At 36.7% G+C, this 24131-nt stretch overlaps 1 protein-coding gene and 1 pseudogene across 1 annotated transcript in view; both read left to right on the top strand.

Moving 5' to 3' along the window:
* The window catches only part of MBD5 (methyl-CpG binding domain protein 5), a 445079-nt gene that overhangs the window by 242555 nt on the left and 178393 nt on the right, over positions 1–24131 (top strand). The window contains exon 4 of the mRNA XM_043995606.1: positions 7241–7410. The gene's annotated coding sequence lies outside the window, so the exon portion shown is untranslated. The remainder of the gene's footprint in view (positions 1–7240; positions 7411–24131) is intronic.
* Positions 4186–4796, top strand: LOC122749306 (annotated as a pseudogene).

The raw sequence follows: 24131 nt of genomic DNA, 5'->3' as shown, positions 1-24131 counted from the left end.
TGCCTGATTCATTGAGCAGTTTAAATTATAAATTTTAGTGGGCGAGTAATAACTTCATCCCACAACTTATAGAGCATCAGAACCAGTACAAATATGACCTAATTTTAGATTATCAAAACAAAATTGTTTTGTTTTACAAAGAGATGGACTTTATTCTATCCCATTAATTTTTTCCCCTTTCTTTTTTTCCTTTTCCTCCCACTTGGTATTTTCCTACCTTTTGTTAGAAACATCTGGCTACCTAAAATGACTTTCTCACATGGATTCTAGTCATTTAATTTCTTGTGAGCATCCTCCATTTTATGTTTTCTCCTTTGCCAAAAACCATGCCTTTTTTCTGATGATATTCAGAAATATTGATATATTTTACTTGGAATTGAAAAGAACTTAGACTCTGGTAATTAGGAAGAGAATGGCAAGAAATGGCTTTATTGTAGTTTTCAGCAATTAAAGTCTTTAATTCTCAATTCTTTAGCACTTGAAAATAATTAGGTATTAAAAACTATTTCAATACTCTCACGTGCTAAGCCCCTTAATTATGAGTTCTTTTCATATATTTTCTGTATTGTAGATTTTCATTTGGGATACCCAAAGAGTTTCTGAAACTTCCCGAACTTTTCAAGGTAGAGATTTAGAATGTTGGTTGTGGCATTCACAAGTGAAAATTTGTTTTGTTTTGTTTTGTTTTTCACTAGGATTCTCTTTTTCCTGGCTATCCTAGCTATATATTTAATATGCATATCAAATATTAGAATATCCTTCTATTCTTAGCTGCTATACTTGAACAGTAAGCAGCCTCTCTAAGTCTTCAAGAATTGTGTAGCAGAAAGAGAATCAAATTTAGAGTCAATGTACCAACATTACAATCCTGGTCCTGGGAGTCAGGGTGTATTACTTCTTTTTCCTTAGGAAAATAATTTAATCTATCAATTTCTTCATCTGAAAAACCAAGTGGCTGGACTAAGATACCTTCTAGCTCTACGTTCTATTATTTCTTATAAAAGTAATAAATAATTCTAGTTCAACTTTTTAGTGATGGTAGATCTCATTTTAGAGTTTTTTCATGATTTGGGCTTGATGCATTAAGCACAGTGTCATCTAAAAACTGAAGAGTCCTTGAACTATACACCTCAGAGGAAGTGTTGTTTGTTGTTGTTGTTGTTTTCCTTCATTCTCAAGAGGGTCATAACATTGGGGTGACATCATGACTTGCAGTGAATTGTATCTAAGTGAGGGAGGGCTGTGCAAGTTCACCAACCTCACTCTCTCCAGAGCCATCTGAGTCTAGTGACAAGATATATATCAGGATGCCTAAAGATGAGCCCAGATATTTTTTAAAGCAATTAGGGTTGTGTCTTGCCCAGGGTCACACAGCTAACGTCTGAGGTGAGATTTGAACTCTGATCCTCCTGACTTCAGAGGCAGTGCTTTATCTACTGCGCCACCCAGCTGCCCCCATAGAGAAGACCTCTTCAAATTGAACTGCACTAGATGTCCACTACAGTGATAAACAACTTTGGCAAGCATACATCTCTCTCCCTTTTCTATGTTAAATTGGTTACCAGACTGGTGTTGATTGAGGTTGTCTCTATTTTATCTTTCCAGGAGTCTTGTATAATTTTGACATATTCATGGGTGACACCTTTGTAGAGGAAAGTATTTACAGTTATATTTTGTACTAATGAATCAGATGTAATAAAAAGCAGTGACTTTCCATCAGTTTTGTAATATTCAGGATGTGGCCTGCTGTGGAATATTACTTTTGTTAATATGAAAGTCTACTTTTCTCCTTTCAGTGTCCTCAACAAGGATGCTGTCAATGTGCCTACATTATTCTCATAGAAATTCAGTGTAGATAAGAAGGCAGACATAGGTCAGTAATTACTGATGTTATTCCGATTGCCTTTTTGGTAATAATGTCAGACTTTTCTATGTTCCTGCTGTATCTGCTTACTCATGTACCTCAAGAACCTGTTTTTCAATATCATGAAAGTTGTGTCACATCTTAGATGCCCCTCTATGGCATGGGTCTAGTCCACAGCTTTTCTCATCTTTGTATCCTCTAGTGTCATTTCTTCTTCCAGTGGTCCTGGGGAGTGGCATGTGAGAGTCCAGGTGTGGTACCCCTGCTCTACTTTGGAGAGGAAAAGAATTTGTTTTAAAAATCTTTTTATATCTTTTTTTATTTTTCATCTGTGTATTCTCTGCCTTCTAGTTCCATACATAAGCTCCAGTAGGCTTAACTCTTAGTTGGATCCCTAATTAAGCTTTTGTTCAACTTATTTTCCCTCCATTGCTTCTGTTTGTTTCATTAGGTATTAATATTAATAATGTACCATTAGTCTTTTCAAAACAATTCTTAATATAAGTTTATATTCCAAATCATTGTGACCACTGATTGCCATATCTCTCAAGTTTAGTAAAACAATTAAGTGTTTGCTATGTAAGATAATATCTAAGTTCCTTCAACCTCTTGGTTTTATATGAATTAAATTTTATATGAAATTGTTATAATCAATGTTGATATTTCTTCTATCCATTTCTCTTTTCATCAAATACTTCACCTTTTAAAAAAAAAACAAACAGGTGAGGTTGGAGTTGTGTTCCTTACAAACCATCCATTCTTATTTTTGTACTTAGTTTTGTATTGGTTTTGATCTTTGTTCTAACAATCAGTAACAAATTGTTTTCTATTTGCTAAAATAAAACATCATTTGGTATTTACCATGTCCAATACCTACTGATTCATTTCTTGGAAAAAATATTCCTAATATGTAAAACTCATGTCCCTCTCATTCCCTGCCATGTTTTTATAACTGTTTTACTCATGCTACTTTTTTTAGTCTCACTATAACTTCTTGTTCCCTCACCCAAAAGACACCTCCCCTTTTAACAAAATATATTTATATTAAACAAATAAGCAAAACAAAAATACGTTACAATATTTTATAGTCTATGCCTCATCTCTGTAGTTCTTTTCCTGCCTGAAAAGGAGATCAACATACTTCACCATCAGTCTTCTGACATCACAAATTGGTCATTGCATTGATTAGAGTTCTGAAGTCTTATAGTGGTTATTGAGTAAATTATGAACTATATCTTCTAAGATACATTACATTGTTTTCATTGTCCTCTGTTATCATCTGTGCATTGTCATCACTAAGTACCAAGAACATCATGATTGAATTTGATGAATCTTATCAAAACTGGTTATTATACAAGATAACATTTTTAGGGATCAACATTTAATGTTTCATGTGAAGAATTGCTATAAATCATGAATAAGAGAAATACAAATTAAAACAAACCTGAGGTTTTACCTCATACCCAGAAAAGTGATAAAGATGACAAAAAATGGTAGGAGTAAATGACGGAAGAGCTATGGAAAGACATTCGTAATAATAATATACTTTTGATAGAGCTGTTAATTGTTCCCACCTTTCTGGAAAGCAGTTTAGAAGTATACTTTGTTTAAAGTAACTAAAATATCTGTACCTTTGATTGATATTCCATGCTAGACATTCATCCCAAGAAGGTCAAATTCTGAAAGAAGGGTCCCATTGACATCGAAATATTTATAACTGCATTTCCTGTGCTAGCAAAGAACTGAAATAATGTAGATGCCCATCAGTTACTGGATGACTAACAAGTTATGGTACATGAGTAAAATACATTTCCATGATGAATTAATAACATGAAAAGTGGAGAGAGAAGAAAAAATATATATTAACTGATGTAGAGTAAAAGAAGCAGAACCAAGAAAATAATGGACATAATATCTTTGAAAATGGAAAGAATAATCACCAGAATAAAGAAAACATTAATGCTATGTGATTATAGTAACATTGCCTGTCCTTGAAGAAGAGATGAGAAAAGGGCTTTCATTCCAACAGTGTGCTGGTAAATGTTTAAGAACAGGCTCTATGGAGAGTACCATGACACACTTGCAAGTTTAATCTACTTTATTAACATTTTCTTGGTTGTGACTCCCCAACCCACCAGTGGTGACCAAATCTGTCTTTGTTCCTTCTCACTACCAAGATCAACTGTCTCCAATGAGAGGAGAATTATGTCAAGGCCTCTGGAAACCAGAGGATTGAGGGTCATAGAGCCAATGCCCTAACCCCTTTTTCTACCTACCATCTTACCCCAGTTGCACTTACTCAGTCTCTATGTGGGATCAAGATGAGAAATGGAACAGAAGAGGATTATGGTTTTGTCTTCAGGTGCTAATAGGGGAATTTGGAGTGGGAAAGACCAACCTGTTGTCAAAATTCACATGGAATGAGTTCAGCCATGACAGTCAAACAACCATTGGAGTGGAATTCTCCACTCGAACTGTGCTGCTAGGAACAGCTGCCATCAAAGCGCAAATCTGGGACATAACTAGGTTGGAAAATGTTACAGAGGGTCAGTGGGAGCCCTGCTGGTATTTTTACCTAAACAAACACCAGACCTACACCATAGTGGAGTGCTGACTGAAGGAGCTATATGGCCATGCAGATGCTGCCATCATTGTCTTACTGGTAGGCCACAAAAGTGACCTGAGCCATGCAAGAGAGGTACCCAACAAGACTTGCATGTTTGCTGAAAATAATGGACTTCTATTTATTGAGACCTCAGCTCTTCAGTCCACTAACATTGAACTGGCCTTTGAAACTGTCCTCAAAGGGATTTTTACCAAAGTGTCCAAGCAGCGGCAGAACTATGCCCATGCCAATGCAGTCACCCTGGGCAGTGCCCAACCTGGGCAAGAGCTGAGTTCTGAGAAGAAGGCTTGCTGTATCAGTCTCTGAAGCCAGCTGGTAACCTGATTATTTTGGGCTGAAGCTTCTTCTCTTTGACCTGAATTTCTTATTATTCTCTTCCCAAGAGTCTCAGCCCTAAAAGATGACCCCTTCAAGTTGCACCCTCACTAAGCAGACAGAGAGGGAGGGATCCAAATGTCTAGGAAGCCATTCCTAGTTGGCTTTGAGGAACTGGGACTGATCACTTTCTTAGAGTGTTAGGGGAGTTTCTGTAGCCTAATTCCACACCCCTCCCCTGTCATTCCTGTATATCCATTGTCCTTTCTTCCCTACACAAGATTAATTTGCTTCTGGGATATTTCTTTGCCCTTTGAGAAGGTCACCTAGCCTGAAGGACCTTGCTCTCACTCACCCAGGAATCCAAAATTCTACTGCCTGTGTTCCCCTGACCCTCTCCAGCAATGCCCCACATCCCTATCCAACCAGGTCCCACCAATAAAACTGTTTTGTAACCAAGGGCAAAAAAAAAGTCTCCACCATGATCTAAAGTCTAGATAATCAACAAAACAATACATCAAGATTTGATCTGTAATATTTGGAGATTCCAAGGTATAAATGTTCACAATGAAAATTTAACAGTACATTAGATAGTTTAAACTGGCTTTTTAACACACTTCTGCTTAATTATCATAAATGAGTAACACTACCTTGCCTCCCCAAATCAATGTTGTTATTAAGAGTTTAGAAGATTGCAAATATTTAAAGGTAATTTTCCAATGATCTAACAGGTGGTCAGTAAGCATTTATTAAGTGCATACTATGTGCCAGCCACTATGTTTACTGCAGAATCCAGATGGTCAGGTCTTCTATAAGGCAATTTGCTGAGAGAAAAATTTCCCATTTTGTTGCTTTATTTCCTCCCCTCCCTCATTATATAGAGAGAACTTTTTTTGCCTTTTGGGTCGTTTTCTATCCTTTGCAAGGGGAATATGGGAATAATAATCCATATTGTCTCTTTTAGGCTATTAAAAGACTTTTTGAAAATATTATGACCACTAAATGTTGAAGAAGCTGTGGAAAAATTGGAACACTAATGCATTGTTGGTAGAGCTGTGAACTGATCCAACCATTCTGGAGAGCAATTTGGAACTATGCCCAAAGGGCTATGGGACTGTGCATACCCTTTGACCCAGAAATACCACCATTAGGTCTTTTTCCCAAAGAGATCATAAAAAAGGGAAAAGGACCCACATGTCCAAAAATATTTATAGCTGCTCTTTTTATGGTGGCAAGGAATTGGCAATTGAAGGGATGCCCATCAATTGGGGAATGGCTGAACAAGTTGTGGTATAAGAATGTGCTGTAAGAAACGATGAGCAGGCAGATTTCAGAGTAACCTGGAAGGACTTACATGAACTGATGCTGAGTGAGATGAGCAGAACCAGGAGAACATTGTACCTGGTATCAACAACATTGTGTGTTGATCAACTCTGATAGATTTGACTCTTCTCAGCAATAGTCCAAGATAGTTCCAAAGGTCTCATGAAGGAAAATGCTCTCCAAAACCAGAAAAAAAGAACTGTGGCATCTAGATGCAGATTGAACCATACTATTTCTGGGTGTTTTTGTTTTATTTTATTTTGAGGTTTTGAGGTTTTTCCCTTTCGCTCTGATTCTTCTTTCACAGCATGACTAATGCAGCAATATGTTTAATGTGATTGTACATATATAACCTATATCAGATTGCTTGCTGTCTTGGGGAGGGAGGAGGGAGGGAGAAAAATTTGAAACTAGAAATCTTATAAAAACAAATGTTGAAAACTATCTCTACATGTAACTAGAAAATAATAAAAAACTTTTATTATGATTAACAAAAATATTATGACTATTTCTAAACATGATGCCTTGTGTTCAACATCCTATATTTACCTGCTAATATTAATAAAATATATATTTTCACATCATGATCTTTTTCTATACATGTCCTCATAACAGAATGAAAATAAAAAATAACTTTAAAGCTAATATTTTGATCTCTGAACATGCAGTCCAGTACAGCTTTAAACAGAACTTAAAAGAGATATATAATTAGTCAGATCCCACATTTTAAAATTGTACCTTGCCTTCAAAAGATATATGAGAAATAGCTAACTTGGGTCATTCCAGGCTTTATAAAAATAAGGTAACAGACATAGTCCTTTAATCTTATAGCCTAATGAATTCATACAGCTGTTTTGCTTTAGCAATAACAGTACTTTTATTTCACTCTTATTGATCTCTGGAAATAATTGTCAATTCTAATTTGCAAGATAAGTTTGTGCAATCATCTCTATAAATGCAGATCAGCAACCTCTCTATAATTAGTAGTCTTATAGTTTCCTGGGGCACTGGAGGAGGAAGAAGAGGAAGAGGAGAGGAGGAGGAGGAGGAGGAGGAGGATGGTGGTGATGTTGTTGGTTAGTATTTATATCCCTTTTTTTTTTTTTTTACAGTTGAGGAACCTGAGGCAAACAGGTGAAGTGACTTCACACAGCTGTTATTTGAGGCCAGATTTGAACTCATGTCTTCCTGACTCCAGGTCCAGCTCTCCATCCACTGTGCTACCTAGCTGCCCCTGAGAGGATAAGTGACCTTCCTAACGTCACATACCAATATGTGCCAGGTGGGACATGAACCAAGGTCTTTCCTGACTTTGAGAATAGCTATTTATTCACTATGATGCCTCTCTTAGATAAATAGTATGTTGCTAAACAAGCCCATCTTTATTATTTTGAAATTATAACAATATAGGCTTCCACTAAAGTTGTACTTTGATGCTTCATCCTGGTATGGAAGCAAACCTGAGTTCTCAAAAGACTTTGCCAGTGGGGTGCAAGCTATGACAGATTCTCCCATCTGGAAAGTCTTAGAATACAAGCCTAGTAATAGACTATGTGTCTGTCCTCAGAGAACCAGACAATGTAAATATAAAACTGCTCATTACTAGGATTGCCTGAGGGTGATGAATTTTTATTTGTTTTGGTTATATCTTTCAAAGATTATCTCCTAAATTGTGGAGGTATGTAGTAGACTGAAATCAGGCCTCAGATCCAGTGATGTGCACAGCTGTTACAAAGGTAAGTCATAGCTCTGAGGTGGATGATCTGGGCCCTTGTATGTATGTATAGAGGTATTTCCAGGGAGCACGTAAGGGGTGCTTACCTGCTCAACAGGCCAATCAGAATGACTACATAGGCTACATGGGGTTATTGAGTGGACCTTAAAAGATCATGGGAAGCCATACCCAGTAAAAGAACTGCCTCAATCAAATACTGTGACTCTGAGGGGATTTATTAAAACCCCCTTACATCAAAAGAGAACATCAAAAAGAACAAGCGCTTGCCTACAGGAAGGGGCAATATTCTGCACTTGTATGGGAGCATCACTGAAAGACTGAAGTAAGAAAATCTAGGCAACCTTAATCATATAGAAGTTTAACATCATAAGCTTAGGTTTATGGAATTTATAAATCAAGGAACTAATACTCTATATATTATCTGAAAGCTTCAATGAATGTTTAGGTCCTCTCAGCTATTTATTGTACTATGTTCCCACCCTTAATTTGTTTATTGTTATATTAAACTAAGTGCATTTTTAGAATTTAATTATTAAGTTATTGAATTAATAAATAAGGATCTTACTTCCAGATCTATATCATTTAGTCTCTAGGAAACACTATTTTGTTGTTGTGCCTTAACTCTTAACTTTATTTTTTTAACATGCTTGCATCATTCTCATACTGTGATATTTATCATATTCTTATTTTTTCTTTCCTTCTGCCTTATACAGATATATGAAATAACAGTTATTTCTTTTTTAAAATAATAAAAATTTTTATTTATAGTTTTGAGTTCCAATTTTTATCCCTCCTTCCCTCCCTCCCCTGCCCCTTCCCTGGGGTAGTAAGCAATCAGATATGGGTTATGCATGTGCAATTATGTAAAACATAATCATATTAGTCGTTTTGTACAAGAAAACTTGAATAAAAGAAAAAATGAAAGATAATGAAAAATAGCATGCTTCAGTCCGTGTTCCATCCATATCAGTTCTTTCTTTGGAGGTGGATAAAATGTTTCATCAGTAGTCCTTTGGAATTGTATTGTATTATTGTACTGCTGGAAATAGTTGTCATTCACCATTCTTAATCAAACAGTATTGCTTTCTCTGTGCACAATGTTTTCTTGGTTCTTCTCACTTCACTATACATCAGTTCATACAAGTCTTTCCAGGCCTTTCAGAAATCCAGGCTTGTCCTTTCTTATAGCACAATAATATTCCATCAGCATCATATACCACAGATTGTTTAACCATTCACCATGTGATGGGCATTCCTTTGATTTCTAATTCTTAGCCCCCACAAAAAGAACTGCTACAAATATTTTTGTACAAATAGGTCTTTTTTAGTGGGCAGCTAGGTGGTACAGTGGATAAAGCACCAGCCCTGGATTCAGGAGGACCTGAATTCAAATCTGGTCTCAAACACTTGGCACTTACTAGCTGTGTGATCCTGGGCAAGTCACTTGACCCTCATTGCCCCACACAAAAAAAGGGCATTTAAAAGGTATTTTTCTCTTTTGGGGGATGTCTTTGGGATAGAAACCCAGCAGTGGTATTGCTGGATCAAAGGGTATGCACAATTCTATAGCCCTTTGGGCATAGTTTTTTTCACAACTCCACCAACAGTGGATTAGCATCCCAGCTTTCCCAAATCCCCTCCAACATCCAGTATTTTCTATTTTTTGCTATATTTGCCACTCCGTTAGGTGTGAGGTGATACCTCAGAGTTGTTTTAATTTGTATCTCTCTGATCGAGAGTGATCTAGAGCATTTTTTTATATGATTGCAGATAACTTTGGTTTCTTTGTCTGAAAACTGCCTGTTCATATCCTTTGACCATTTATCAATTGGATAATGGCTTCTTTTTTTATATTTGATTCAGTTCTCTATATATTTGAGAAATGAGATCTCTCCCAGAGGAATTTGTTTCAAAAATTCTTTCCCAGTTTATTGCTTCCCTTGTAATCTTGGTTATATTAGTTTTGTTTGTGCAAAACCTTTTTCTTTTTATATCATCAAAATGATCTATTTTACATTTTCTTTTGCTCTCTGTCTCTTCTTTGGTCCAAAATTTTTCTTCTGCCCTTAAATCTGACAGATAAACAATTCTATGCTCTCTTAATTTGCTTATGGTATGTTGGTCTATACCTAGTTTCTGCCATACTGTTTTCCAGTTTTCCCAGTAGTTTTCTCAAATAATGAGTTTTCGTTCCAAAGGCTTGGATCTACCTATTCTATTTCACTGATCAGCCTCTCTATTTCTTAACCAGTACCAGATCATTTTGGTAATTACTGCTTTATAATATAGTTTGAGATCTGCTACTGCTAGACCGCCTTCTTTCATAATTTTTTTCATTGATTACTGTGATATCTTTGAGCTATTGTTTTTCCAGATTAATTTTGTTATTATTTTTTCTAGAATTACAAAATATTTTGATAGTTTGATTGTTATAGCACTAACTAAATAAATAAATTAACTTAGATAGGATTGATATTTTTATTATATTGGCTCAACTTACACATGAGCAATGAGTTTAGATCTGACTTTATTTGTGTGAAAAGTGTTTTATAGTTCTGGTCATGTAGTTCCTGGGTTTGTCTTGGCAGGTAGACTCCCAAGTATTTTATATTGTCCAGTTACTGTAAATGGAATTTCACTTTCTATCTGTTGTTGCTGGACTTTATAACAGTTATTTCAAGAAGACTTTTGAAGTGTTTTTCCCTAACATTAAGAAAAAAACATAATTTATTAAACTACCTCTACTTTTCACAAAGGAATTCGGAAGAAAAAAATATTACAGATATCTTTGGATTCAAAATCATGATGTAGTACTTATGTTTCCTTATTACCATGAAATATTATTTACTGAGTGGAACTATTAGCAACATTTTATGACAGGAATTTATTTTCCATACAGCACCACATCAGCACCTTCCTAATTGTAATGTTTATGGGCCAGTTTTTCTGTCATCGAAATTTCCTCATAAGGACACTTTGCTTTTAAAAAACTTTTCACAAATCTGTTTCATTTCTATCTTGTTGAGTAGTAGTATTACGTAGTAGAAAGATCATTGAAATGGAAGATCTTGGTTCTAATCCTGGCTCTGCTACTAATTTTGAAATCCTGAGCAAGTTCCCCTGTCTTCTCTGGGCTTCTTTTTACTTACATGTAAAATGAGGCAATTGAACCAAATGGTCTGCAAGACTTCTTCCTAGCTATAAAATTGTGAGACCATTATCTGAGAGTAGTGTTCTGTTTAAACAAGATTCCCTAGAAATGCAAAAATAAGTGGTAGTGATCCAATTCAGAACTGATACTAATTTTTTATTCCTCTTGAACAGGACCAAGGGAGCATATTATACCAGAAGCCAAGAACACGGAATATTCCCCTTCTCTCAAATTCATAGAACCCTGAAATTTCTCCAGTTTTATCAAACAAAAACGAAGGGCCAGATTGTCAAATATTCACAGATTTCAGAAGTCACACCAATTCATAAGGCAAGTAGTGAAAAAATTTTGAATGAACGATTACTTAAAATGTAGTAAAAATATAAGGGTATTTTTTTTTTTTTTAGTGAGGCATTTGGGGTTAAGTGACTTGCCCAGGGTCACACAGCTAGTAAGTGTTAAGTGTCCGAGACCGGATTTGAACTCAGGTACTCCTGACTCCAGGGCTGGTGCTCTATCCACTGCGCCACCTAGCTGCCCCAAGGGTATTTTTTAGCAACAAATAAAAATATTTTTAAAATATAGCAGTTTGTAAATTTGTAAAAGCATTACTTCAATTTTAATGTACTAAATGAATCATGACTTGATTTTACTGTGACATACATGATGATATTGCATTAGAGTTATCTTTAAAGTCTGTTGATTGTTAGGACCTGCAAAGAGCCTCATTGGATACCTAAACATCAAATATAGTTTTAATAATGTGAATTGTCCACTCATGTTTGTAAACTGGGCCCAAACTAATTAGAAATTTCTTTGTTACATTATCTTTTGTTAGTCTAAATTCTGTTAAAATAGGAAACAGGATTTTTTTAAACTTAAGAACCTCTTAAGAATTCTTTAACTTAAGAAAATACTTATATCAAGGCATCCCATTTATGAAATTCCAATGGCATAACTTATTCTAGAATTTTTTCTTGACTGTTTATAACTTTTCTAAATTGCTGGAAATTGTTAATAAAACCTGTTCTTCTTATAAGCCACTTTTATGTAAGTACTGCATCAGAAGGTTCCATTAAACTTTTAGTTAATTTCATGGTAGCTTCTATTACTCCTAGAAGAGCAGTCAGGTGAGGATCATGGGCCACAGATCTTCCTTCAACATTTAGATTAATTGCATTACCCTTTAAAGAGAAATTTAACTTAGAGAAACCAGTGATAGTCTTTAAAGAAATTTACAAAAAATCCCTTTTTTCCTTCTAAATGCAAAATCAAGGTTTTAAAACATAGATATTAATTAAAACCATATTATTCTAAGAAAGTTCCAAGTAATTACATACAAATAAAGATAACATATTTTTAAATTGTCATGCCAATTCAACATGCCTGTTTTATAAGTTTTATTGGATAGAATAATCTCAAAAAGGAAAAGAAACTTACTACTACTGTTGTTGATGGTACAGTTTCTCAATAGAACCAAGTCTGCTTTCATCAATTGAACCTTCAACTCTAATATGGAGAATTACATCTAATTACATTTGAAATACACTATAGAACTGATTACAAAAAAAAGGGGGGAGCTGTTTTTCCCTTTGTCTCATAGATTTAATTACCACATTATCATGTAAGCATTGGGCTATATTTTGCCACCGTTTCACCCTCCTAGCCCCCATATTCTTTCAGGTATGCACCTAACCTTTTGTAATATTTGACAAGACCTCCAGAAAAACAGATCTTCTCCCTTTCTCCTATAAACCAATCCCATAAAACAGTTCTCATTCTCTGGAGAGCGTTTCTGACAACCCTTGTATAGAAGCTCTTCTCAGATTATTAGATCTTTTATCAAGTCAATCTTAAACCTTCTCTAATAATCTCAATCACTTTGACTTTCCCTAATATCTTCTTTATCTCATCACACTTTAGTCACAGTATAACTTTCTTCTGAATTGTTTTCTATATTATTTATGTTGTATAGCTTAATAAAACAATTTAGTTAAATTACAGTAAGTAAAAATGACTTCCTGAGCACAGGAATATCATAGTCCTCAAAATTTGCAAATCTTAGGTAAACCAGTGACACATTTCTTTTCATGTTAATACATTATTAACTTATTCCCGTTGTTATCTACTTGGATCCCTAGATCTTTTTCAGTTATTACTGAAAATAACCTTGTTTTATATTAGTTTAGTTTATATTTCCTTATGAATTTACCACTCACTATTTGTGCTTCTGTTCAGTTAAACAAGTGTCTATGCATTATCCTCTTCTATATTTAAAATCTAATAGAAGAATTTATAGTTTTATAGTCTTTACTTCCAACTACTACCCTAGGTTACTGCAAACATTTAGAATTTTAATAGTGTTATTGGTTTCTCTTTGTAGGTCACTTATGAGCAATGAATATGGTGATTGCATATTGTATCAGTGACTACAAATATAAAATATGTATGTATATATGTATATATACATGTGTGTATATATATATATGTATATGTGTGTATATAGATATAGATTTTGTGTGTGTGTGTGTGTGTGTGTGTGTGTACTCAGGAGGACCTGAGTTCAAATCCAGCCTCAGACACTTACTAACTATGTGACCCTGGACAAGTCACTTAACCCCATTGCTTCAAATATAATATATATATGATTCTCAAATCTACCTATCCTGCCTCAAGCACTCTGCTCATCTCCAGTCTTGCATATCCAACTGCCTTTCAGATATCTTGAACCAGATGTCCAGTAGACAATCTTAAACACATTATGTCCAAAACAGAACTCATTATATTTCCTCCTAAATCCTTCTCCTTCCTACCTTCCCTATTACTGTAAAATGCGACACTATCCTCTTAGTCCCTCAGGCTCAGAACCTAGGAATCATCCTGGACTCTTCATTATCTCTTCCTCCCCCTCCCTCATATCTAATCTGTTGCAAAAATCTATCACATTTACCTCTGCAACATCTCTCAAAACACCCCTTCCTCTCCTCTGACACTGCTACCATTCTGGTGCAGGCCCTTATCACCTCATGCCTTGATTAGTTTAGTAGCCTGCTGGTGGGTTTGCTTGCCTCAAGTCTCTCCTCACTTTAATATACCCTCCATTCAGCCATTAAAGTGATTTTTCTAAAGTGCAGGTCTAATCATGTCATCCTCCCTACTAAATAAACTCCAGACTCTCCCTGTGGTCACCAGGTTTAAATACCAAATGCTATGTTTGGCATTCAAAGTATCCCATCACCTAGCCCCCACCTACATTTCTAGTCTTCTTATACCTCATTCCCTAACATGTATTCTTCAGTCCAGTAACACTGGCCTCCTGGCTGTTCCATGAAGACTATTCTCCACCTCTTGTCTCCCATCATTTTTTCTGACTGTCCTTCATACCTGGAATGCTCTCCCTCCTCCATTCCAACTACTAACCTCCCTGGCCTCCTTCAAGTCCTAACTAAAATCCCATTTTCAGGAAGCCTTTTCCAACCCCTCTTAATTCTAATGCCTTCCATCCGTTAATTATCCTTTATTTATCCTGTATATCCCTTAGCATATATTTGTTTTTACATTGTCTTCCCCATTAGATTGTAAGCTCCTTGAGGACAGAGACTGTCTTTTGCCTCTTTTTGTATCCCCACTTCTTAGCACAGTCCCTGGCACAAAGTAGGCACTTAATAAATGTTCGTTAATTTATTGATCATTGTGCTTGATATACAAAAATCAGTATTTTTAATAAAAGGTATAAGTAAAACAAAAAGTATTTTCTATAAAATAATTCAACACAGATTTCCTATAAATAACCAGATTTCCTCATGCACTTAAAATATTTATTTGATATTTTTTGAAGAACAGTTTGTTATCAAGTTTGAATGTATCACAGTAATTTTCCATGAAAGTCAGAATTGGAACTTTGAGATTTTCTCCTCAAATGGAGTTATAATTCTCACCCAGTTTTGTGTAGCACTTTTTTCACAACAGTTCTGTAAATAAGCCAGTTTTATTTGTAGTGAACTGATAATACTATTAGAAATTGGTATAACATGTATCTTTACTGTAAATTTTACTATATTCCTAATAAATTACTAATTAATATTTACAATTATTAAAAATCAAGGAGCACTAACTTCTTAAGTTCTTATAGCTTTTATTGTAATCAGAATACCATATTAAAGGAAAGATTTTCATTAGAAAAATGGCTTTGAAAAATGGTATTTTCTCTCAAGGCAAATGTTGTGAGGAATGAGCCTCAATGGGCATGTTTCTTTACAAAGCAACTCCAGTGTTTCCTTTCTCTGTTTTCCATTACAGACTGTTTCTTGGTAACATTTTCCCCAAACTGCCTTATAGTCACCATTAAAATTATGAAGCAGAGGAGGATAATGGGCACTTATTATTGACATTTTTCTTGTGTTTGAGATCGGTATTCAAATAATAGAAGGGTTGCAGTTTTATGATTGAAAGCTTGTACTGCTTTTGCATGTCTCAACAACTGAAATACTGCAGTCTAAAGATCATGTTGTCTTGTGTCATGTGAGAGTGGCAGCCGGATGGGGAGTAAGCTTTTTAAGTGAAAGTTCCTCTGTAATTTCCCCCTGTTCTACTTGACTGAAGACAAATGATACAGTCACCGAAAGCTAAATATTTGAAAGTAAATATAGCATTGAATTATTTTTAATGCTTCATTGATGCCTTTTGATTTTTTCCTATGAGCACCCCCACATAGAAGTCTCCTTTTTAGCTATGAAACCCAGTTACACTATTTTCTATCACAGAAACATCATCCAACAGCATTTGGAACATTCAATTCAGTATTTATTAAATGCCTGCTATGTGCCAGATTCTTTTCTTTTAAAGTACTTGTAATTTCATTGGTTTACATTCTTCTCCATCTTTGAGGATCAGGTTTTAACTACATAGGTTTTTTTTTTTTCAAATAAGGTATATAATTCTAGGTGTAGTTTTGAAAAATATTATGCTTGGGGGTGGGGCCAAGATGGCAGAGGAAAGGCAGTGAGCTCTCAAACTCATGACACAATCACTCCAAAAGACATCCAAATAATGCCATAAGACAATACCTGGAGCAGCAAACCACACAGAAGAATGTGCTGAAATGATCTTCTAACCAAGAATGCCTTGGAACGGCAGAAGGAGGGAGCTGCTATGCTGAGACCAGAGTGGAGCCCAACCCCACAGTCACCCTGACACAGATCCAGTCCCAGGGAAGCCTCACCAGAGAAGGAGACCCCCAGAGCCTCTGAACCAGCTGAAGCACCAGTGTCGTCTGGAACTAAGCTCACAGTCTGGTGAGAGGGCTGAGCCCTTGGCAAGGGGGAGACTACAGGGGTCTATGCTGGTGCTGAGTCTGGACTTGGGTTTTTCACTCCTGCTGAGAACCAGGAGGTAGGATTGAGTAGCAGTGGCCCAGGTCGGGGAGGGGCACAGGCTTGTTAGAGCTGAAAACCACAACACACAAAGCTGGTTGATGAGTAAGTTGGTCTGAGGTCATCTATGGACCAGGGAACAGGCTAGGTGAGTGAAGAACCTGATCCTCCATAATCATACCACCTGGGACTTCTGAAGCTTGGGATACTGCAGCCTGGAAACAGTGCCCCACTTTAAGGAGCTAAAAGTCAAGTCAAAGTAAGGCAAGATGAGCAGATAGAGAAAGGTGAGGACCATAGAAAGTTTCTTCAGTGACAAGGAAGATTGAGGTACACCCTCAGAGGAAGATGTCAACTTCACGGCCCCTATATCTGAAGCTTCCAAGAAAAATATGAATTGTTCTCAGGCCATAGAGGCACTCAAAAAGGACTTTGAAGATAAAGTTAGAGAGGTAGAGGAAAAAATGGAAAGAGAAATGAGGGTGATGCAGGAAAGACATGAGAAGAAAGTCAACAGCTTGAAAAGCCAAATGGAAAAGCTTTCTAGTGAAAAAAAATTGCCTAAGAATTAGGATTGAACAAATGGAAGCCAGGGACTTTATGAGAAACCAAGACACAATAAAGCAAATCCAAATGAATAAGAAAATAGAGGGCAATGTGAAATATCCCCTTGGAAAAACTGCTGACCTGGAATATAGGTCCAGGAGAGATCATTTGAAAATTATTGGTCTACCTGAAAGCCATGATCAAGGAAAGAGCATAGACATCATCTTCCAAGATATTCTCAGGGAAAATTGCCCTGAAATTCTAGAAGCAGAAGCTAAAATAGAAATTGAAAGAATCCACCGATCACCCCCAGAAAGAGCTCCCAAAAGGAAAACTCCTAGGAATATTATAGCCAAATTCCACAACTCTCAGGTCAAGGAGAAAATATTGCAAGCTGTCAAAAAAGAAAGAATTCAAGTACTGTGGAACCCCAGTCAGAATAGCACAAGATCTAGTAGCTTCTACATTGAAGGACCAGAGGGTATGGAATATGATATTCCAGAGAGGCAAAGGAATTGGGATTACAACCAAGAATCACCTATCCAGAAAAACTGATCATAATCTTTCAGAGGAAAAATGGGACTTTAATGAAAACGAGGACTTTCAGGTATTCGTGATGAAAAGACCTGAACTGAATGGCAAATTTGACTTTCAAATACAAGACCCTAGAGAACCGTAAAAAATTGGAGTTGGGGGACATAACCTGGGGTTGTACAGTGGGTGACTGTCTTGGGTCTGAGGACGGGTTTTGGCTGGGATCCCCCTGGGTTCAGGGTGGATGCTTTGTCCACTGTGTCACCTGGCTACCACATGATGACATCTTTAGGGTTAAATTGAGGGATGAGGGGAATGCACTGGGGGAGGGGAAGGGCAGAGGTAAAATCCTACATGAAAGAAACAGGAAAAGGCTTATGGAGTAGGGGAAGAGATGGAGGGAGGAACAAGGCAGTAAATGAATTTTACACTCATCAGAAAAGGCTCAAAGACCTTAAACTCATCAGAGTTGCCTCAAGGAGGAACTAACACACACACACACACACAACTGGGTGGAATAATCTATTTAATCTAGGCAGTAAATGAGCCTAACACTCATCAGAATTGGCTCAAAGACCTCAATCTCATTAGAATTGGCTCAAGGAGGGAATAACATACATACTCAATTGGGTGGAGTAATCTCTCTAACCCTGCAGGAAAATAGGAGGGGAAGGGGATAAAGAGAGGGGGGCAAAAGAAGGAAGGGCAGATTGGGGGAGGGGACAGACAGAAGCAAATCCCTTTTGAAGAGGGATAGGATGAAAGAAGATGAATAATAGAATAAATATCATTGGGAAGGCAATAGGATGGAAGGGAAACAGTTAACAATAGTAATCATGAAAAAGAGAAAAGGGGGGAAAATTGTACAAAAAAACATTTATAGCAACTCTTTGTGGTGGCTAAGAATTGAGAATCAAGGGAATGTCCATCAATTGAGGAATGACAGAAGAAGCTGTGGTTTATGATTGTGGTGGAATGGTCTTGTGCTATAGGAAATAACAAACAGGATGATCCCAGAAAATCCTAGAAAGACTCATGAATTGATGCATAGTGAAGTGAGCAGAGCTGTGAGGACATTGTGCATAGTGACAGCAGTATTGTTCAATGAGCGATTGTGAATGTCTTAACTACTCTCAGAAATGCAGTGATCCCAGACAATTCCAAGGGACTAATGAGGAAGTTTACTATGCACCCCCATAGAAAGAACTGATAAAAAGAACACTTGTGGATTGTACATATATAACCTGGTTGCGGTCTTGTGGAGGGGGGAGGAAAGGATGGAAGGGAGGGAGAAAAATTTGGAACTCCGAATCTTATGAAAATGAATGTTGAAAACTACCCTTACATGTAACTGAAAAAAATAAATAAATGTGTGTTGCTAGAAAAAAGAAAAAGAAAAAGAAAGAAAAATATTATGCTTAAACAGAAGCATTTAAATACTTAAAAAGAGACAAGTGGTGCCACAGTAGATAGTGCACTGGGCCTATAATTTGGAATACCGGAGTTCAAATCCAACCTCAAACATTAGCTGTGTGACTTTTGACAAGTCATTCTGTTTGCCTCAGTTTCCTCAACTGTAACAATGGGGATAACAAAAGCACCTATCTCACAGACTTATTGTGAGACTCAAATGAGATTATATTTATAAATATTCGTACAGTGCCTGGCATTTAGTAAGTGCTATGTACATTCTTATTCCCTTCCCACTTCCTCCTTAAAATATAAAGAGAAACTGATTAAAGTTTAATCAGCTCTCTTTTTGATAAGTATTAGTTATGATACATAGAAACTTGCTAATCAGATAGACAAAGGACCAGATTCAGGTCTGTAATTCATAGTATATGTTGCTGTGTATCTTACACACACACTTGTATACACACACAAACACAAAGTCACTAATATCTGAGATTAAAATCTGCACTTTCAAATTGGTTTCATTTGAGGAGCAAAATACAGCATCAGAAATAAAAATAAAAGACTCCAAGTAGCATATAATTTATATTTTGTTTTTACATCATCGGTTATTCAAAGATTTCTAATCATATTAATGACTTTGAGATAATGTAAAATACAATTTATTAATATTTTAAGAATAGAGCATGTGAAGGAATTTATATTGTAACATGTTATAAATCAGGCATATAATTTAAAGGATATTAATTAGTATTATAGCCTATAAAGAATGAGTAAAGGGGCAGCTAGGTGGCACAGTGGATAAAGCACTGGCCCTGAATTCAGGAGGACCTGAGTTCAAATCCGGTATCAGACACTTGACATTAGCTGTGTGACCGTGGGCAAGTCACTTAACCCCCATTGCCCTGCCCCCCCCAAAAAAAGAATGAGTAAAACAGTATTAGCATTTTGCCGTCTAGCAGGTAATAGTTTTATATGTTTCCATGGAAATTAGACCCTTCATTTATAGCATATTTTTCCAATTACAAACTGTACTCTTCCCCTAAAACCTAGTGTGCAAAAGCTTATCTCAACCTATCAATGCACTCACCCAGAATGACTTCAGTCTCCCTCTTCCTTTGGCCTCCTATGGGAGTCACATGTGGAATTCAAAGTCAGTCCCCATTGGGATCTTTCCTTCCTTTCTGTTACAACTTTTTTTCTGCCAGTTTTAAAAAATATCCTTTTAATTTAATAACATAACTAGAGTAGCTTCCCTTAAGCTTCACACTCTGAAAAACCTGAATCCCCCTTCCCTAGCTGCCCAACTTTTAAAATAATTTTCAAACTCGATAATTTAGTGTACTTTTTTCTTTAGCATGTACCAATTATATTAGCTATGTTAGCTGAAGAAAACACAGAGGTTTTAGTTGACTACAAACATAGTATGAGTCCTCAGTATGATGTAGCAGACAGAAAAAAAAAAAAAAAAAGGGGATCTTAGAGGTATAGGTCCCAGAAAAGTGGTGAGGTGATAGTTTCTGCATATTTTACCCTTGCTAGGACACATGTAGAGTATTATGCTTGGTTCTGGGTAACACGGTCTTTAAAAGCCATTGATAAGCCAAAGAGCAGCTAGGAGGAAACAATCCCTGAGTCTGTCATCAGTTCTAAGTAATGCTTAGAGAATCAAAATCAGGGTAATACATACATCTTAGCTCATTCAAGTATGGAAGGACTGATATGTGGAAGAGGGATTACATTTGTTCCTTTTTGTCCCAGAGAACACAATGAAGAAGAATAGGTATAAATTGTTAAGAGAGCAAATTTTGTCTTCATTTCACAGAAGGAAAAAAAACACCTCCCTAATAATTAGAGCTCTTCAGAAGTGGGATGACCTGCCTCAGCAGGTGGGGGTTCTCCCTCTCTGGAATTCCTGAAGCATAGGTGTGTTATTATGATAATTTTGCTCTGACATAGCTTATACCAAATGCCCACTGAGGGTCTCTTCCAGATCTGAACTATAGTGCTTTTCTTTCAAAGACCTCATTTGGAAGAAATAATGATACAAAAAACCCCAGCAACAATAGCTAGCCTTTATATGTCATTTTAAGGCTTACAAGGAACAATGTGTTATATTGTTTGATGCTCACAATAGCTCTGGATAATAGGTGCTACTATTATCCCCATTTCTTTTTTTTTTTTTAAGTGAGGTAATAGGGGTTAAGTGACTTGCCCAGGGTCACACAGCTAGTAAGTATTAAGTGTCTGAGGCCGGATTTGAACTCAGGTACTCCTGACTCCAGGGCTGGTGCTCTATCCACTGTGCCACCTAGCTGGCCCCTATTATCCCCATTTCAAACAGAAGGGGATATTGAAGCCAAGAGGTGAAGTGACTTGCCCAGGACCACAAAGCTAATAAATGTCTGAGGCAGGATTCAAATTCAGGTCCTCCTGATTCCAAGCCCAGCAATCAGTGCACTGTGCCACATAGCTACTTTGCATGTCACATACTGTTGATTGATGGGCTAAATTTGAATTGGCAAGTTACTTACAAAATCAAAAGAAATCATTTCAGTTATCATAACTGAAAATATTTAGAATTGGCATTGATGAGGTGAATATTATGGGAATATTGAAGAAAAATAATTATTGCATCTCAGAATTTCTGATAAAAGGAGAGGAAAACAAGGTATAGTGGATAGGAATTTTTGTTAAATTCAGGGAAAGGATAGGTGGGAACTCATGGAGTAGAATTCTGTAGGGATCATCAGCAGAAAAAGAATGGAAATATTCAAGAATAAAATTATGAAGACAAAAAGGGAAATAAACACGTATATAGGGAGGCAGACAGTGGTATTCTATTTGAATAAGCATAACACTCTGCATATCTGACTAGGTCTATTTACAGGGAACTTAAAGCAACTTAAATTTTTAAAGCATTTACAGAAGACCAAACAAAGAAAGATCACATGATGAGACATGAATATAAAAGCAGAGCATAGTCTCTGGAGAACGTGTCAGAAGGTTCATTTCCTGGTCATGCCAGTGTGTACCAGGATACAAGTATGGTAATGGTGGTATGTGTACAAGGGTATGCCTGCCCCCATGACTTCCGTGTCCAGTGGCATCATTTCTTTCCAGAGCAACTACCTGTTCCCCTTTGAAGTCCCAGGAGTTTTCTCTTTGTGTTGCCATTCAGCTTTCTCCATTTGGCTTGGATTCAGTGCTAGTCCCTTCTCCCCACCACTCTGCTCTCTGCTGGCATTTCTGTTGGGCTTCTTTCTGTTGCTGTTTCCCCTTTGTTGCCCTTTCCTGGTATCTCCCTCTATTGATGTCTCACGCTGCCATCTGCTGGTCTGTCTACTGGACTGTGGCCATGACAGCTAGAGACTATAAACTTAGGATTTTAGGCTCTTTTAAAAAAATGCTTTGTCAATGCTTTTTTTTTTTTAATTTTGCTGTCAACCTCCCAATTACTCCCCCAGAAATATCCTCCCTTGTTTTAAAAAAAAATAGTACAATGGAGTAAACAAGCTAACACATTGACTGTTCACCAAAATATCTGTCTACTCAGATTCACCACTCTGTACCCAAAGAAGGGAGGTATGTTTCACCATCATCAATCTAATTTCTGGTATCATTTCATGTTATGTTACTGTGGTTTTTAATTATATTATTATTAGACTGCTTTTCATCTGCTGTTGCTCAAGCTCTCTTAACATGTACTCCATTTCTGTTGTATCAGAAGAATTTCTTTTGTCTCCTTTCATGATCTCAAGTCCCTAGTTTGGGTCTGCACAGGTTGTCCTGTGCTCTCCATCTAAAAGAGCTATACAGAAATTTGATAGAGATGTGGTAAACAAATTCCTTTCAGCCCCTGTCATGAGCCTCTTCACTACCAGTAATAGGGATCTATAGATCCTTGACTGTGCCTCCTGGGTACTTAAATTCTTTCTTTCTAACTCCTTGCATCATTTTTTCTTTGACCTGAGAGTTCTGGATTTTACCTATAATGTTTCCAGAAGTTTTCCTACAGTGATTTCTTTCAGGAGGTAACCTATACATTCTTTCCTTTTCTACTTTACTTTTTGGTTCTAAGAGTTTTCTCTTAGAATTTTCTTATAGGATTTCTAGGCCCTTTTTTGATGGTAGCTTTTAGGTAGTCTATTGCTTGTTAAATTATTTTTTCTTGATCTATTTCCCAGGTCATGTTTTCTTCTATTTTTTTGTCTTTTGACTTTATCTTAATATTTCTTGGTGTATTGTGAAGTCATTAGTTTCCATTTGGTCCATTTTAAGTTTAGGGAGTTATTTTCTTTGGTAACAATTTTTGCCTGTTGTTCTAAGTTGTTGATTTTTTTATGTATGTTTCTTCCATAGTTCTCATTTCTTTCCCATTTTTTCCCTCTGCTACCCTTATTTGTTTTTTTAAATAATTATTTTGCTTTTTAAAAAAAAATGTACTTTGTCCTCCAGATTGTACTTGTGCCCAAGCTGCATGAATGTAAATGTTTAGTCATTCTATTCTTCTGTTTTGTTTTTTTCTTCAGCTTTCCTATTGCCATAACTTTCTTTGGTGGAATTCTTTTTTTGTTTGCTCATTCTTCCAGCCTACTTCTTGGCCTTGGACTTTATTTTAGGACTGGGCTAGGTATTTGGGGGGAATGGGAGATTGATATCTAGCCTGAGCTTCTGTTTTCTTATGCCCCTCTACCAATTTCAAAGCTCAGACTGGGGACCTCTAAATTTTGAGTGTTCTCAAAGTGATGTGATCCAGAGCAAAGTCTGCTTACTGCCTTCTCAGCCTGAGCTTTATAACTTTCTGACCCAGTTTTGAGTACTGATTTGCCCTTGACTGGAAGTTTCAGTAGTGGCTACCATATTCAATCACTGTTAGGTTAGTAAGGGACTCTGCAGACTCAGAGCAACTCAGCTGCAGGCTCCTCATTGTTTATGGAGTCTTGCTCCCTTATTCTTGCAAGCTTCAGCTTGGGTTAGAGGTGAGAAGGGTGCCCCTCCTCTGCTTTTGTGGTCAGGGCACTCAGCCCCCGTGGGTTTCTGAGCTTGTTTCGTTCTCAGCACACAGGTAGAGCAGCCACTCCTCTTCACCACATCTCCTTATTCTACTCTCGGGCTGTGATCTGGACTTGGGCAGTTTACTAGAGCTTCCAGGTTACAAACATTCCTGCATGGATGCTTCCTGCCCTAGGGCTCAATCTTCACTCTCTTTCAATCCCTAAATTGATATTGAGGTGGATAGATAAATAGAG

This window comes from Dromiciops gliroides, chromosome 3 (assembly GCF_019393635.1).
Source record: "Dromiciops gliroides isolate mDroGli1 chromosome 3, mDroGli1.pri, whole genome shotgun sequence".
Lineage (NCBI taxonomy): Eukaryota > Metazoa > Chordata > Mammalia > Microbiotheria > Microbiotheriidae > Dromiciops > Dromiciops gliroides.
The sequence above is the reverse complement of the archived record's forward strand: the minus strand, read 5'-3'. Positions and strand labels throughout refer to the sequence as shown.